At 43.9% G+C, this 17,716-nt stretch overlaps 1 long non-coding RNA gene across 2 annotated transcripts in view; it reads left to right on the top strand.

Moving 5' to 3' along the window:
* The window catches only part of LOC142830599 (uncharacterized), a 64,211-nt gene that overhangs the window by 36,577 nt on the left and 9,918 nt on the right, over positions 1 to 17,716 (top strand). For both annotated transcript variants that reach the window (XR_012905980.1, XR_012905981.1), the window contains exon 2: positions 1,138 to 1,204. This is a non-coding gene — a long non-coding RNA (uncharacterized LOC142830599). The remainder of the gene's footprint in view (positions 1 to 1,137; positions 1,205 to 17,716) is intronic.

Genomic DNA, 17,716 nt, shown 5'->3' with positions numbered 1-17,716 from the left:
TGATTTTTGCATACAAGTCATTGAAGCCAATAATTTTAAGCTGCCCTCATAAAACACCTCATGCACCTGCCAGCTGTGCTTGTACACAAGCAAATGGGCAAAATACACGTGGGGCACTATTGCCCAATACATAGGAAATCCGAGTTCTTTATATTGCTGATTCTACCGTGACCTTGCTCTTTTCGGGGCTCTGTCTCCATTTCCCCAACTGTAAAACAGAGGTGGTAATACTTATCTGCTCTTGTAAATCATTAAGATCTGCAGATGAGAATCCTAAAGTGCATGAGAGCATTTTGTGTCTTAGGTGCTAAGGGGCTGGGGGATTTTCTTCAGGGAGCTGGGGGGGTTGAGTGCACTCAGTAAATTGAGACTATATTTCTCCACCTAACAGGAATGATATTGTGAGACTCCCTTCATAATTATTTGAGTAGTACCTTTAAAGTACTTCCATGATTGTCAGTATTATAGTGCAAAGTACAGATATTTTATATGAACAAAAATGTATTGACTTTGACTGAGATCCCAATCCTGCATCTATCCATTACTTAGTGCAGGGATGGGGCTTTATAAGATCAAACAGAAGTTTGTTTGCTTAGATCAAGAAAGAGTAGGACTAGCCAGGTTCTGGATTGGGACTTGGAGATGTGTATTCAACTCCTGTTTTTAACAGATTTTCCATGTGACCTTCCACAAATTACTTAATCTCTGTGCCTGGGTTCTCTAGCTGGACAGTGGACATATTACTTCATTTCTTCTACATTTGATCAGCCTTGTTTGTTCTTTCTTTTTTAAGAAACTTCCCTGCTCCAATGGGTGTAAACAGCACCTAACGTAATAGAATCCTGAAATTAGATTTTGTCATCCAGCAGTTACTTTCATGCCTTCTGCAAATTACATGTGTGTGGTATTGCTGATAGTAGCACTGAGTGACTCTAATGGCTATATTTCAGGTTATATTGAGTATATGGTCAAAATAAATTAATTAGGGAGAAAAGGACACTTTTAGAATTCCTATTTTAAGGCAAAGGTTAAGTTTAATGGTACACATGTGTATGTGTGCTCCCATCACCCTCCAGAATCTGGTGGAGTAACAATGGGATTTAAACTCATTCCCCTTTTCTTTCTGATTCACTGTAGGATTGGACCCTTGGAACTACTAAATTCTCATAATCCTAGCTCTGGCAATCAGTTCCTTTCAACCAATGTGAGTATTTTATCCCCTGAGTGCCTTTCCCTGGTCTAAAAGATGGATGATGTTTACCTGCCTTAAAATATAGTGGTGATTCCAAGTTCAAAGCACAATACAGGTATTCAAATACTGCATAAGCCCTAAATAGTGTTGCATACAGCTTGCAACTTATCAGCATGTCTGTATCTAGAGAAGGCTCAAGGAATTTATCCTTCTAGGAAAAATGATATTGAACATTGTGTAGGATCTCAAATATGGTATTCATGTCCTATATATGCTTAGGCTGTGTCTAAACTGGCAAGTTTTTCTGCAAAAGCTGGTGCTTTTGTGGAAAAACTTGCCAGCTGTCTACACTGGCCATTTGAATTTGCGCAAGAACACTGATGATCTAATGTAAGACTGTCAGTGTTCTTCCACAAATACTATGCTGCTCCCATTCGGGAAAAATCCCTCTTGCGCAAATGTATTTGCACAAGAGGGCCAGTGTAGACAGCTAAAAACTGTTTTGTGCAAAAAAGCCCCAATGGTAAAAATGGCGATCAGGGCTTTCTTGCACAAAACCGCATCTAGATTGGCACGGACACTTTTCCACAAAGTGCTTTTCCGTTAAAAGCATTTGCGGAAAATCATGCCAGACTAGAGGTAGCCTTAGTGTTGGAAATGAGCTCAAGGCAGAAATGACACTTTACAGTCTTAAGGGCAGTAAATCACTGATAACCTTTTAATTCTGGCAGTAAATATGCCATAGTGCTTTTACACCCTTTCTTTTTTGAAAGCCCTGTGTGCTGACTAAGTGTCCAGGCATACTACTTTTATTCTTTCTCACTAAATACCCTATGTCGTTACATCTTGTTGTATCTTTCTACTTCATTTCCTGTCCTAAAATGTCATTGTTACTGTTAAGTAGCTGCCATAACCAATTTTCAACACAAGGGGCTGAGCATTTTAGTGATGGATGAATTGATCCTGTAAGTGTAAATGGAGTGAAATTCTGTGCTGGAGATGTGGCCATTTCAGAGTGGAATGGCATTAGGCTAAGAATTTTGTATTGGACTGTCAACCAGCCCTAACAGGACTAGGTAAGGTGGAATGAATGTTGAAAGAGGTTGGTGAGAATGCTTAGTTCACCTTATGGCTACTCTGAAAATGAGAGCTAGTGACTGCTGCCAATCTCTGCATGCACATGCACAGTAAATGACTGAATACTGTCACAGCCACAGCTGAGACATCCCCTTCTTTCCATCCTAGGGACCATGAAATACTGTTGGTTGCTGTACAAAGGCTCCTATGTTAGTAGGACTCCTCTAAAGTAATTGTATGAAATACTGGTTTGGGGGAAAGAGATGCTCTTTAGGCTCTCTTAAGGTATGTCTACATTGCAGAGCTATTTTGGGATACTGAAGTAACCCGAAATAGCTATTCCACATCTATTGAAGCAGCCCATTATTTCAAAATAGATTTAGAAATAACGGGCAGCTTATTTGAATGTCCCGATAAGGGGCATTTCGGAGTAGCGAATTATTTTGAAATTTGGCGCTGTGTAGACAGCTTATTTCATAATTTGGCGCTATTTCAAAATACACTCAAAATAAGCTATGCAATTTGCATAGCTCAAATTGCATAGCTTATTTCAAGCTAAGGGTGCTATGTAGATACACTCTGACAACTAAGCTAAATTCTCACCAAAAGGGCGGATTTGGCCAAGATTTAAAAATTCTAGCCTTCTTTCTATTTGAGAATAACAATGTTCTGGGCATTAAGAAAAAGTCATCTTGACTTGCTCGTTTTTCCATTGCTCTTAAACACGTTGACTTCGTTGGCTTACTGATTGCTAAGAAGATGTTTACAGAACAGTTCAGCTGACCAGTGACAATTATTGAGAGGCTCAATAAGGCTAGCTCACTTTCCGTTCTTGCATCTTAATCACCTGCTGATGGTCAGGAACCTGGGGAGTAAAGCAGAGCACCAAGTATTAAGATGCCTTAAGATGTACTGGATTCCCCAACTAGATTTTTTTTTCAACCCCCCCCCCCCCCCCCCCCCCAAGTTTCAAGAACAAAGTCAGAAATGATCTTCCTGGGAAAGGAGTGGTTCTTCTACAGTATCAGAAAGGAAGGGTTTGGAGAATAAACTCCTGTGTCTTGAGAGTTTGGAAGGGTAGTAGAATTTCCATTTGTACTGAGATAAGTAGTAATTGGATCAGACTAATAAGTAACATTTGAGGATCAAGAAAAATCTTTTAATGTATTTTTAGTCACATTTTTATTTCTGCAGGCCCATAGCCTTAAAATCCTACCTATCTTGCAGTGAGGGGAGATACAGTAGAACTCACCCGTAGGATAAATAATTTCTCACAGAACGGAAACAACTTTAAAGCTATGCGAGCATATATTTATGATACCAGAAATTTCCAATGCAACATGGCCTGCCCCTTACCAACAAATCAAGGGCCAGACTGGCTCTTTGTATACAGGTGAAATCCAGCCCCCATTGCGTTTCTGCATATGGAGGAGTCTTTGTGTTCCCTGATTGGATTGGTGTGGGAGGAGAGCAGTACCAATACTACCTTACACTCCACAGGAGCCTACAGTAGAGGGAACGCATGCTGTGCCCTTTTGAAAGTGAGATCGATTAAATCTCCTGAGCATGATCAAACACCTCTAGAGATTTCTGCTGGCAGATCACCCCCAGCCACTGCTGCCAAAGTCCCTGTCTGCGACCCTCGTGTCTAGCAAGTTTCTACATCCACAGCTTAATTCTAAACAAGGATCACATCAGACAATCTAGGATGGCAGGGAGTACAGCCCGCACAGAATAGAGCTTGTAATCAATTATAACGTTAGCAATGTAAGATTGCCCACTTGGCAAGAACAGCATTTCGGGAGAATAGGGCGGAGGTGGCAGCTGTCCCCTAATAAGGGAGTGAGAGGAAAGTACTTGGACTCCGTGCATGTCTTTCCCTCCTGGCTGGTGAAGGGAGCGGGCAGGGGAGTAACTTAGATTTACTTGCAGGGGACAAAACAAACATTTTCCAGCGGAGGTTCTCTCAGTAGATGGGCACTTTTTCAAACTTTTCCCACCACTTCTAGAATGGCATCCTTGCCACATACAGTATATACAATCTGTTCCTTCATGTGTCTTAATAGAGACTCATGGATCATCACTTTTTCCCCTACCTCTTGCATTGCACAACATCTGTGGGTATTGATTTAAAATTATTTAAATATGGACAATTTGAGGTGGAGAGGAAAATGACTCAAAGATCATCTTCTAAAAAAACTTACCAGTTTTTCAAAAGTTCTGAACACTCAGCTACACCCCTTCAAAGCAAGCATGCTAATGACAGGCTCAATACTTCTGAGATTGACATAAATTGCATTTAACAGCTAAAAGGATTGGGCCCCAAATGCACGTGTTTAATACAACCACTTTACACTAGCACTTGCTACAGTGGCATCAACCAACAGAAGTTGACCAGCAAACCTATTAGCTCAGTGCTTATTGTTAGTCTCCTTTTATCCTTTTACTAGCCAATTAGCCCGTCATAAGATGGGATTTTCAGGTCTTCTCTCCTGAGCGCTCTCGCTCCGTCTCTCTCTCTCTCTCTCTCTCTCTCTCTCTCTCTTCCTACTGCCTCCCCCCCCCCGCTCTCCTCTGCCTCCTGCCTCTCTCTCTGTCTTCCTTTCTCTTCTCCCCCTCCTGCCTCTCTCTCCCTTCTGTCTCTCCCCGCCCCCCTTCCCTCCCGCCCTGGCACTTGGCTGAGTGCTGCCTGCTCAGCCGGACTGCTGCGAGGGAGGGAGGCGGGGCAGTGACGTACATGGCCAGGGAGCAGGGCCGTGTACATCACCGCCTTCCCTTCCCCTTCCACCGTGGGGGACCCCAAACAGCCCCTTGCACTGCTGGCTCCCCCAGCAGCCTGGCTGAGGGGCGCAGCACTCAGCTGAGTGCCACAAGTGGAGGGGAAGAAGGACAGTGACGTATGTAGCCCCCTGGCTCTGTACATCTCTGCCCCACCCTCGTCCTCTCCCTCCATGGCGGCTTGGCCGGGCCACTGTGGAGGACGAGGGGTGGGGCAGTGATGTACATGGCCAGGGGGTGGGGCTGTCTACATCACCGCCTCCCCTTCCCCTCTCCTGTGGTGGCCCAGCTGAGGGGCGCACCACTCAGCACCATGGCAGGAAGAGAAAGGGGAGGCAGTGATGTACATGGCCCCTCCCCCTGGCCATGTATGTCAGTGCCCCTCCCCCCTTCCCATCCCACTGGGGTTCAGCTGAGCGGTGCAGCACCAGCGCCACTCAGCTGGGCCGTGGCAGGGGGAGCAAGCAGCCCAGCTGAGTGATGGTCCCGCTGGGGCTAGGGTTGCCAGGTGTCCAGTTTTCTACTGGACAGTCCGGTATTTGCACCATCTGTCCAGTAGAAAAATTCAGAAAATACCAAACATTTGCAATGTCTGGCATTTTGTGAATTACCGGCTGGGCACTGGAGGGAAGCCTGGTGGGGGGCGGGAGAGCGACTGGGCGGCGGAGTGCAATTGGCTTTGGGAGCCCTCTGGTCATGCGCAAAAGCCAGGTGGGGTGGGCGCCGGGCTTTTGCACGGGACCAGAGGCTCACAGTGCCAATTGTGGCCCATCTCCCAACTGGGAGCCTCTGGTTGCGAGCAGAAGCCGAGCGGGGGGAGTGGTTCTGCTGGCAAGTAAAGGGAGCGCCTGCTGGGGGCGCAACCGGAAGGACTCTGGCTGAGGCCAGTGGCTGCACCCCCCCTTCGCCAGGTCTGCTTCCCACCCCCTTCCTCTGTCCCCCCCCCTCCTGTCCAGCCCCACGGTCCCCGATTTTCCCCCCCCCCCCCAGCTCTGCTTCCTGCCCCCTCTTCCTGCCTGCCAGCCAGCCCCACGGCCCCCGGACACCCCCTGCCAATGCTGCTTCCTGTCCCCCTTCCTCCGGGCCCCCCATCCTCCCCCACAGCCCCCGATCCTCCCCCCAGCTCTGCTTCCTGCCCCCCTTCTGGCCAGCCCCGCCCCCCTTCCCCTCCCTCTGTGGCACGTTCAGCTGGGAGTGCTCAGCTGGGCCCCGGCGGGGGAGCAAGCGGTGGCAAGCAGCTGTTTGGGGTCCGCGCTCCCCCAAACAATCGCTTGCCACCGCTTGCTCCCCCGCCGGGGCCCAGCGGAGCGGTGCAGCATGCCACTGAGGGAGGGGAAGGGGGCGGGGCACTGATGTATGGCCAAGGGACGTGGCCATGTACATCAGCGTTAGATGCACAGACAATGGGCTTCTAATATATGTATGATATGATTTATATTGTGCAGTGTATCTGTGACTAAATTAATTACACATAGAATGGTAATAGTAGATTGTAAGAACAGCCATACTGAGTCAGACCAAAGGTCCATCTAGCCCACATCTTCACACTGTATTTGAGATGAGAACCTACCATGGATTCCTATAGAGGCAATAACGGCGAGGAGTCCTGTGGCACCTTATAGACTAACTGAAGTGTAGGAGCATAAGCTTTCGTGGGCAAAGACCCACTTTGTCAGATGCATGTGGCAATATAGAGACATATGACAAAGTGTTATATTACATCCCATTCTCAATGGTTCCCAACATGGTTTGCTTTTTTGACTGCCATTGCACATTGAATGGTTTTTCCAGAAAACTATCCACAGGGACTTTAAAACCTTTCTGAGTGGTAAGAGCTAATTTTGACCCCATCATTTTGCATATATAGAGTTGGGATTATGTTTTCCAAGTTGCATTGATTAGCATTCATCAACATAGACTTTCATTTGCCATTTTGTTGCCCCACTCACCCAGTTTTGTCGGATGCTTTTGATCAAAGGCTACAAACACCTTCTCTTAATTGTTACTCAGAATAGTAACCTGATTTGCTAAGGCTTTAACTGCTCAGCCTACCTGCTCAGTCTTGCTTCCTGGCACAGGAGAGTATGGCTGCCTTTGAGGAGCTCTTTATAGTCTAATTAGCAGTGTCAACTCTTGTTTTCTATTGACAGAGCTAAACAGAGCTCCTAATTTTTTCCCAATAGAAAATGTAGGGTAAAAGTAATTGTTGAAGCACAGCCTATGCTGAGTGGGAGCTGGTTTAAGGACCCAAATTCCATTTCTTATGATAATGCAGGAAGGCCTAAACAAAGATCATAGAATAATAGGACTGGAAGGGACCTCGAGAGGTCATCGAGTCCAGCCCCCCGCCCTCAAGGCAGGACCAAGCTCCGTCTACACCATCCCTGACAGATGTCTATCTAACCTGTTCTTAAATATCTCCAGAGAGGGAGATTCCACCACCTCCATTGGCAATTTATTCCAATATTTGACCACCCTGACAGTTAGGAATTTTTTCCTAATGTCCAATCTAAACCTCCCCTGCTGCACTTTAAGCCCATTACTCCTTGTCCTGTCCTCAGAAACCAAGAGGAACAAATTTTCGCCTTCCTCCTTGTGACACCCTTTTAGATATTTGAAAACCGCTATCATGTCCCCCCATAATCTTCTTTTTTCCAAACTAAACAAGCCCGGTTCATGAAGCCTGGCTTCATAGGTCACGTTCTCTAAACCTTTAATCATTCTTGTCGCTCTTCTCTGTACCCTTTCCAATTTCTCCACATCTTTCTTGCAATGTGGCGCCCAGAACTGGACACAGTACTCCAGCTGAGGCCTAACTAGTCCAGAGTAGAGCGGTAGAATGACTTCACGAGTTTTGCTTACAACACACCTGTTGATACAACCTAGAATCATATTTGCTTTTTTTGCAACAGCATCACACTGTTGACTCATATTCAACTTGTGGTCCACTATGACCCCTAGATCCCTTTCCGCCATGCTCCTTCCTAGACAGTCGCTTCCCATCTTGTATGTATGGAACTGATTGTTCCTTCCTAAGTGGAGCACTTTGCATTTCTCTTTATTAAACCTCATCCTGTTTACCTCTGACCATTTCTCTAACTTGCTAAGGTTATTTTGAATTATGTCCCTATCCTCCAAAGAAGTTGCAACCCCACCCAGTTTGGTATCATCTGCAAACTTAATAAGCGTACTCTCTATCCCAATATCTACATCATTGATGAAGATATTGAACAGTACGGGTCCCAAAACAGACCCTTGCAGAACTCCACTTGTTATCCCTTTCCAGCAGGGTTTAGCACCGTTAACAACAACTCTCTGACTACGGTTATCCAGCCAATTATGCACCCACCTTATTGTGGCCCTATCTAAGTTATATTTGCCTAGTTTATCAATAAGAATATCATGCGAGACCGTATCAAATAGATCAGGCTCTATTGTTCTCAGCACTGTATAAATACCTAGTGAGGAATTGCCTTTGCACCTAAATAGACAAGATAGTGTAGAAAGGTAAACAAAAGCACAAAGAGGTGAAGTAAGACTTTGAAGATATTCTGTAAGAATTTTAAAAGAAACCATTATGTCAAATGGGGGACAGAAAGGAAGTGGTGGAAGATAGTTTAAATCAAATTTCTTTCTGTTAAAAATGCATATAAGATTTTAATCACTTAATGGAAAAAGAGAATTCTTCTCTTCCTCTTGGTAACTCTGGGTATGTCTACACTACAAAGTTAATTCAAACTAACGGACGTTAGTTTGAATTAACTTTGATAGGCGCTACACTAGCGCTCCGCTAGTTCGAACTTAAACCTCATTCTACGAGGACTAAGCCTAGTTCGAACTTACTAGTTCGACTTAAGGGCTGTGTAGCCCCTTAAGTCGAACTAGTGGGAGGCTAGCGCCCCCCCCCCCCCCCAGCTTTCCCTGGTGGCCACTCGGGCCAACACCAGGGAAACTCTATTGCCCCCCTCCTGGCCCCAGACCCCTTAAAGGGGCATGGGCTGGATACGATGCCCGTGCCAGATGAAAGCCTGCCAGCACCCAGCCAGCAGACCGTGCACCTGGCACGGCTCGAGCCAGCCACCCGATGCCCCCCAGCCCTCCCCCTCTTCCCGGGACCAGGCTGGCGGCTCTCAGGAGCCTGCCCGGGACAGCAAGAGGCGGGCACCTGCCTGGTCTAGTGCAGGCATTGTGGACCTCGTCCACGACCTCTGCACTAGGCACAGGAAAGTGGCCATCTAGGGCAGGAGAGCTGCCAGCCTGGCCACCCAGGAGCAGGTGTGCATGAAAATCAAGGTGGTCCACTGAGACCCCGACCCTGAGCCCTGAGCTTACAATGGCCGTCCTGGGTCAGACCAAAGGTCCATCTAGCCCAGTAGCCTGTCTGCCGACAGTGGCCAACCCTAGGGACCCTGGAGGGGATGGACCAAAGACAGTGACCAAGTGATTTGTCTCGTGCCATCCCTCTCCAGCCTTCCACAAACTTTGGGCAGGGACACCACTCCTACCCCCTGGCTAATACCACTCCATGGACCCAACCTCCATGACTTGATCTAACTTCTCTTTAAACTCTGTTCTAGTTCTAGCCTTCACAGCCTCCTGCAGCAAGGAGTTCCACAGGTTGACTCTTTGCTTTGTGAAGAAGAACTTTCTGTTACTAGTCTGAAGCCTGCTACCCATTCCTTTCCTTTGATGTTCTCTAGCCCTTCTATTATGGGAAGAACTTTTCTGTATGCACCCTCTCCACCCCACTCGTGCTTTTATAGACCTCTATCATATCCCCCCTCAGTCTCCTCTTTTCTAAGCTGAGAAGTCCCAGTCTCTTTAGCCTCTCTTCGTATGGGACCTGTTCCAAACCCCTCATCATTGTAGTTGCCCTCCCCTCTCCCACCTTCTCTCTTCCCCTCTCCTACCTCCTTTTCCCAGTCTCCCCCAGTTTTGTTCAATAAAGAGAGATTCTATTTTTGAACACAATTGTCCTTTATTTTCTACATCAGGAAGAAGGGCTAGAGAGGGGTAAGTGGAAGGAGGTGAGGGAGGAATGGGGTACAAGCCCTCGATGGGGAGGACTGGGCTGCCTTCTGGGGGTGGAAGCTCTCCTGCAGCTCCCCAATTGCCCCCTCTCCCCAGATGGCAGCTTGCGGCAAGTGCAGCCAGTTTGATGGCCGAGTGGTGTGATGTGTGGGTACTCCGGGCACTCCAAGCCAGGACTGCTTTGCAAGTGGGGCACCCCTGAGAACTGTCTGTCTGGGGTGGGGGGTCGGGTCCCTTTAAGCACAGCCCTCGGCTAGCCTGAGGCAGCAGCTCCACACTCTAAGTCTTCATCTGATGCCCTGCCGGCACTGCTTCCGGCCATCCTTAACCTCGGTTCAGGTTCCACTTAATGTGGACATGCTAGTTCAAATTAGCAAAATGCTAATTCGAACTAGTTTTTTAGTCTGGATCCATTAGTTCGAATTAGCGCTGTAGTGTAGACATACCCTCAAAGACCAGAAAGTACCTATAGAAGATCTAGCCAATCAGCATATGTCTGCATCTCTTCAATGTATATCTTCATGGATCGTAGTAAGTGTGGCAGATACTTTTTGTATCTCTCGTTTTTCTAAGGGTTAGGTGAAATTCACCTCGGTGCAGAGAGCTAGTACAAGACCAATGCACACCACTTAAGTCCTATGCAAACCCTATATTGAAAGACTAGTGCAGAGGGTTTATGCTGACTCTGCATACTGGGTGACTTTCATTCTTGGTGAATGTGATCCAGGTGCTAAAAAGTCCTGGTTGAAAACTGTGATGTTAAAAGCACAAGTCAGCTAAGTAAATAAATATTATAGGCTAAATCTGGAATGGGTTCCCAGAGCAGGTTTGCTTTGTTTAAAGAGTTTTTATAACCCCTGATTTATGGCGTCTCTTCCAGGAGCGCACTGCTTGAAAAGAACTCAATCTAAATATTTTCTGTCACACTGGATACTAATTACACTTTCACTTGAGTAACTAATTAGCCATGAGCAGCTAAGCTTTGCTGTTTAGAACCAAGGATACTACCAATGAATCTTTTATTTCTGTGATGAAAAATGACTTATGGCACTTGGGGAGGGGCCACAAGAGGGTGAGGGGAAGCTTTCCTACTTGCTTTTTAATAGAACCCAAATACTTTTTTGTTTTTAATTAAAGGTGATAACTAATAGACACTGTACTTAATAGCTAGAGCACTAGACTGGAACTCTGAAGTCTAAATACTGTTAGTGGATTTTCCTCAACTGCTAGACCATGCCAGTTTCCTCTTTGATACAGTCAGGCTATCAGATGTTTAGCAAAACACATGGAAGTCTGTGTCTGAAAAATGTGTTAAAGGGATTACTGAATGTCGGGAAACCTGTTTTTGTAGAAATTGGTGTGAGAATGGAATGGGGAAAATATTTCAAACCTGGGCTAAATGATATTTGCAATGTATCATTTTCTTAATATGCCTGTAAATTTACATCAAGAAAGTGATTTAGAATGAGATTCTGATCTCTTTGCTGTACGTGGCATGTCACCCGTGAGGCCAGGATTTCACCCAACTTTCATATTGGAGAAAGAAGGAATATGAAGTAGAAGGAATATGAAGTATACAACAAACTCTGACACAAACAACCAATGGTGTGGTAGCACATTTTGGGGTCTGTACATCCTAAACTCAAAACTCAGGTAATCTGAAGAAGTGGTCTGTGCTCACGAAAGCTCATGATACCATCTACATGTTTTGTTAGTCTATAAAGTGTTACTAAGCAATTTGTTTCTTCCTGTGCAGACTAACTCTGCTACCCCCTGAAGCTTATGACATAGTTTTATGTCAGATAGCAGCATTGTCAGTTCCTCCTCTGATCCCCTGGGCATGCAGCAGCGTTACCATTTATCCCATGTTCCCAGTGGCAGTTATTCCCCCTTCCCAAATATTTGGGTGGAAAAGGAGTATATTTCATTGTGAGTTTACAAGAGACCAGATGTCCTAGTAGCCTTTGCTTTTTTACATTTTACTTGGTAAGGTTAGGAAATTGAGTCATTAATTCATGTAAAATGTTTGTTTGAGAACGTTGGTACCATTGAAGTGCCAAATAAATATTCTTCAGTAAATAAGAACGTCCATGCTGAGTCAAAACAAAGGTCCATGTAGCCCAGTATCCTGTCTGCTGACAGTGGGCAGTACCAGATACCCCAGAGGGAGAGAACACAACAGGTAAATCTCATGTGATCCCTCTCCTGTCACCCATTTCCAGACAAACAGGAGCTAGGGACACCATTCTTACCCATCCTGGCTAATAGCCATTGATGGACCTAACCTCCATGAATCTATCTAGCTCTTTTTTGAACCCTGTTAATGTCCCAGTCTTTACAACATCCTCTGACAAGGAGTTTCTCAGGTTGACTGTGAGCTGCATGGAAAAAAAACTTTCTTTTGTTTGTTTTAAACCTGCTGCCTATTAATTTCATTTGGTGGCCCCCAGTTCTTATATTATGGGAAAAATATATAACTCTTCTTTACTCACTTTTTCCACACCAGTTATGATTTTATAGACCTTTATCATATCCCCCCTTAGTGTCCTTTTTTTCTAAGCTGAAAAGTCCAATTCCTTTTACTCTTTCTTCATATGGGACCTGTTCCAAACCCCTAATCATTTTTGTTGCCCTTTTCTGATTTTTTTCCAATGCTAGTATATCTCTTTTGAGATGAGGCGACCACATAGTATGTAGTATTCAAGATGTGGGCGTACCATGGCTTTATATAGAGGCAATAAGATATTTTCTGTTTCATTCATTATCCTTTAATGATTCCTAACATTCTATTTGTTTTTTTGACTGATGCTGCACACTGAGTGGATGTTTTCAGAGACCTATCCACAATGACTCCAAGAGCTCTCTCTTGAGTAGTTGTAGCTAAATGAGTCCCCATCATATTGTATTTATAGTTGGGATTATTTTTTCCAATGTGCATTACTTTACATTTACCAACATTAAATTTCATTTGCCATTTTGTTGTCCGATCACTTAGTTTGGTACTGGTAACAATGTATTGGTAGGAGTCAGAACCTAAGATTATTCCCACTTCTACTTAGAAAACAAGAGTTGAAGGGCAATGGGAGCTTGAGGGATATTTCCTCATTTAACATCTGTCACTTTTCTTCCTCTCTTCTCTCTCCTCTCCATTTTTACTCGTGTACCCTTCCCTACGCTTGCCACCTTCAAAATGTATTGAAGCTTCACACATCTGTGCTGCACACTTGCTAATGAGTAGTTTGGAGTAATTAGTGGGGAGTGTGTGGTAGGGGCCTGACCATGCAGCTGATGGACAAGATTAGGGCCATTAACTCTTGATAGCATCCGAATCAGTCCTTCTTGGTTTTAGTGGTTACCTGCACAGTATATGTGAAGACAGTCACTCCATATATAGACTGAAGTGTCTGACACACATTGAGATCTCACAGTTTCATCTCACTTTTGGCTGGGATACTACCTGTTTCACTGGTAGATGGAATTATAGTGCAGGGTCAGATCATGGCTAACTTTTTCTGAGGGCAGGTTTCATGTACACATCAGCAGATATAATTTCATGGACAAGAAACACGGTAGCAATAGGGCAGAGCTGTCTCCGAGAGGACCTTCATGTTACAAATTGGCACTTCATTGTCATCTATCCATCTAACCCAGTGTCAGATTAGCATCTATCTTTGAAGAAATGGAGCAAACTGCTTCAAACTAGGCGCACTGCCATTGTAACAGATGGGCATAACTGGAGGCAGCCAAGAGACTCTGAGAGGCAGCACTGAAATGGGGAATATCTAAATATGGCAGCTGCTCAGAAAAAAGGAGAGAGAATTTGGTGAAAGCTCTTGTTTATCCATGGAAATCTTGTAGTGCTGAAATTTTCCAACCAGCTCTTTTAAATTAGGTGTTAATCTTGAGATTTTACAGTGAAGGGAAGAGAGATGTTTTTTGTCAATGAATCTGTGCCTCCCTTGAGTCTTTTGAATAGTAGCCTCAATGGAATGATCTGATACGGGATTCTTTGGTTCCATTGCTTTGGGTACATCTACAGTGCACCGTTTTTTACGGAATAACAGCCGTTATTCTGGAAAAAAAAATACTAGCATCCATACTACAATTGTGTTATTTTGACAAAGTCGAAATAAGGGACTGCTTTATGAGCGGTATGAGGAATAAGCCCTTTGCTGAAAAAGCTTTTTCAGAAGAGGGTGTGTAGATGCTCCATTGCTGCTATGTTGAAACAGCTCCTCGTCAGGGCCATTCTGAAGTTATTCCTCCCCAGTGCCTCCTAGGGCTCTAAGTCAAGGTAGCGTGTTCACATCAGGGAAGCCTGCCTTAGACTAATTTGGAGGCTTCCCTGTAGTGTGGATGCTTTATTTTGAAATAAGTTTTTCTGGAAGATTTCTTCCAGAAAAGCTTATTCCGAAAGAAGCTTGCAGTGTAGACCTACCCTTTGACTCCAATTAACTACTACAAGTTCTTTTGAGGTTATCAGTGACTCTGTACTTCATTATAAGTGACAGGTGCTTTAAATAAAATGTCTTTTTTTTCAACATGGATAGTTACTTGTTGTTCTTCTTGTTCAATTTCAATTGCCCCCTTATCTTGACTTGAGTGAGGTGTTTTGTTGTTTTCCAATTGGAAGCTGGGCTTCATAACAAGTAATTTGCAGAGAAAAAAGTTCAAAGCATGAAGTTCTATCTGAATTTGAAGCAGCCTTTGGACCTGTTTTGGTTCAGGCTGTTAATGTAGGTGCCATTTGCACGATTCAAATGCAGATCCAGATAACATTTTCTTTATTTCCCCAATTCTTATTTTTTGGGGTTTTTCAGATTTATGCCTGTCTCCAGCCATAAGATGGAGAAGCATGAACCTCTCTGGCCTGAGCCAAAAGACCTAGCTCTCTAAGCCAAAGTTATGGTGTAGAACAGAGGTCCCCTGGGGTGGATAACAGAAACAGGCTCATAAGCCCTCTCTGATTTCCTTATTAAGATAAGTTGCTTACTTGAATAGGAGTCGATATTACATTAGCTGTGCCCAATGGTATCTGAAGATTGTGACTCTCATTTTGCCAATGGATGTTCTTCCTGTCGCCTCTTTTCCTTCCAAGAGAATAAGGTGAACATTAAAAGGAGAATTTTGTGAGTGTTTGAGAAGCTGAAGTAAGAGTTAAGCTGTGCTCTACCCATCAAGCTGGATGGGAATCTGGGTAGGAAGAGCATTACTGATACTTTATAGTAATCAGTTTAATAACAGACATTTGTAAAACACAAGTAAAAAGGGGTCTGAGTCAAAAAGTATTATACTTTGCTATAACTGTCACCTGGAGTACATGTCCAGGTTTTTTCCCCAGAAAATATCAGATCAAATGTTTGAGTAATGGCTTCCATTTCTGCCTCTGCAAATTGTATGTCTATAATCACTATTTTTTAAAAAAGGCATTGAATTTCAAACTGATAGAAAGCATAAATGAGCTCCTATCATGCCAAACTTTTTAAAATATGTCCTCTTATAGATTCCACCTTCACTTTCAGCTGCAGCAACACTAACAAAGATGTTATGGTGGTCTCTGTTGCCCCAAAGCCCCTGTTTGGAATGCTGAATCTGACTTGCTTTGTTTTAATTTAAATGTAATAAACGAACCTGTTCTTAGCATCTAAGAGGCATACCAGAGTGGTTGACAAAGGCTTCCCTTGTCGCCCGTGCCGCATCTAGACTGCCATGCTGTGCCGGATCAGCTGATCGTCAGCACAGCATGGCGGCCATTTTTATTTTAATGAAGCGGGGATTATTTAAATCCCCATTTCATTGATTATGACGGGTAAACTAGTTTACATGGCTCTGTCGACGGAGCCATGTAGTCTAGACACATCCCTAAGCATAAATATAATGTCATAAAAAATAATTAAAGTAATTCGGTGCGTAATATTTCTAGATTTGTCTGATACTTAGTTATACATTGAAGTATGTATTTAGGCTGCAGTCTGCTGGCTGTGGCTTTCTTCCCTGGATTTGTTTCAATGCATTTCAAATTCTTTCATTTTTAATGTGGTGTTTTTGGAGCTCAGGACCTAATGTGCTTCTCATTCATACTTGCACTTTATTTGAGCCTATTTTATAAAAGTAGTATAAGATACAGTCTCTTTAAAGTGTCTATCTCTCTGCCAGATTCTAGATGCAGAGATGTACAATGGTACCAGGATTGAATCACTGTGTGATTGGCTGCAGGATGCAGTCCCTGTCTATGGCAGTCTGTAGTAAATTCCTAATGCCATCACTTCAAGGAGGAGGAGATGATTTAAAGAAAATGACATGTGAAGTTGCTGTTATTGAATATCTTCCCTGGTAACCTGCATGAATTATTGAGTTAGTTGCCTTGAAACGTGATCAAGAGGGGTATTGCTTTCCCTCCCTACAATAAATTATATGCGGTTTCCTATGAATTGTGCCGTTGTGAAATTTGCCACACAATCCATCACTTGCTATAGAGCTGTTATAAAGAGAACTTTATAAAACAAATAAACAGCAGCAACAACTGTTGGTTGAAAGGTAACTTTTGATACAGGGACTCTAGAACAAACCTGTGCAGTGCTTTGTCCTGATTTTGCAAACAATCTGAAACAAGAAGTCCGCAAGGAGTGAAAGCGAACAGCCTTATTTTTATCTCAATTGATTGTTTACTCTGGCATCTAAATATGTATATTTTAAAATGTCAGCATTAACTGTTTTTTACTGATGATTTTTCAGCCTCAACATCCAGCTGGCATGTAAATCCAACAGTTCCAAACTGCCTCCCCTGGTGCCAAAAGCCTCATTAAACTACTCAGATACCAAAACCTACAGCTTCCCTCTTCATTCTCCTCCCATTCCCCACATCCCCAACTTTTCTGAGGCAATTATCGATTGAGAATACTGAAAACTTAAAAGGGACAGTAGAACATAACTGAATACTATGGCAAAATAAGTAATACTGGTGGTTATTGCATACATCTTCCATTTCTGCATCAAATTACAAGCCTTCATTTTTAAAATACAAGTCAAGTTGGTATGCTAGAATGCCAGGGGCCTTCCCAAAGGACTGTCTCTCATAATGCTGGGGAGGACTCAAGGCTTTGATTGCAATGTATTTTCTTTCATTGTCATTCCATTTTACAGATAATTGATTTAAAAGTAATTCAGAAAGGAGGAGGAGGGGTGGATTTCAAAACTACTTTTATGGAAACCTGAGCAGGCTACTTGAGCTTGGTTTAACATTGTGTTCCACACATGTACTTCTGGCCAAGAACTTTTGTGTCAAACATGGAGAACTGCTGAACTGACGCTCACTGAACCAGACCTTCAGCTATTTCATAGAGAAGGCAGAGTTTTGAGTGTTATCAATCCTTACATTTTTCAGCCTTTGTCTCTGATTTAAAAATATAAATTACAATCCTATCTCCAAAAATAATGACCTCAAATGAATGATGATCAGGGCCCAATTCTCAGGTAGTGTAAATTGAACTCAGTGGCGCTATAGTGACTTTATACCAGCTGAGGCCTGGGCCTGCTATTTCAGGCATGTTTTATACAATAAACGGAAGTATTGGGGGGTATGTCTACACTACCCCGCTAGTTCGAACTAGCGGGGTAATGTATGCATACCGCACTTGC

This window comes from Pelodiscus sinensis, chromosome 9 (assembly GCF_049634645.1).
Source record: "Pelodiscus sinensis isolate JC-2024 chromosome 9, ASM4963464v1, whole genome shotgun sequence".
NCBI classification, from domain to species: Eukaryota; Metazoa; Chordata; order Testudines; family Trionychidae; genus Pelodiscus; species Pelodiscus sinensis.
This window is presented reverse-complemented; position numbering and strand designations above follow the sequence as displayed.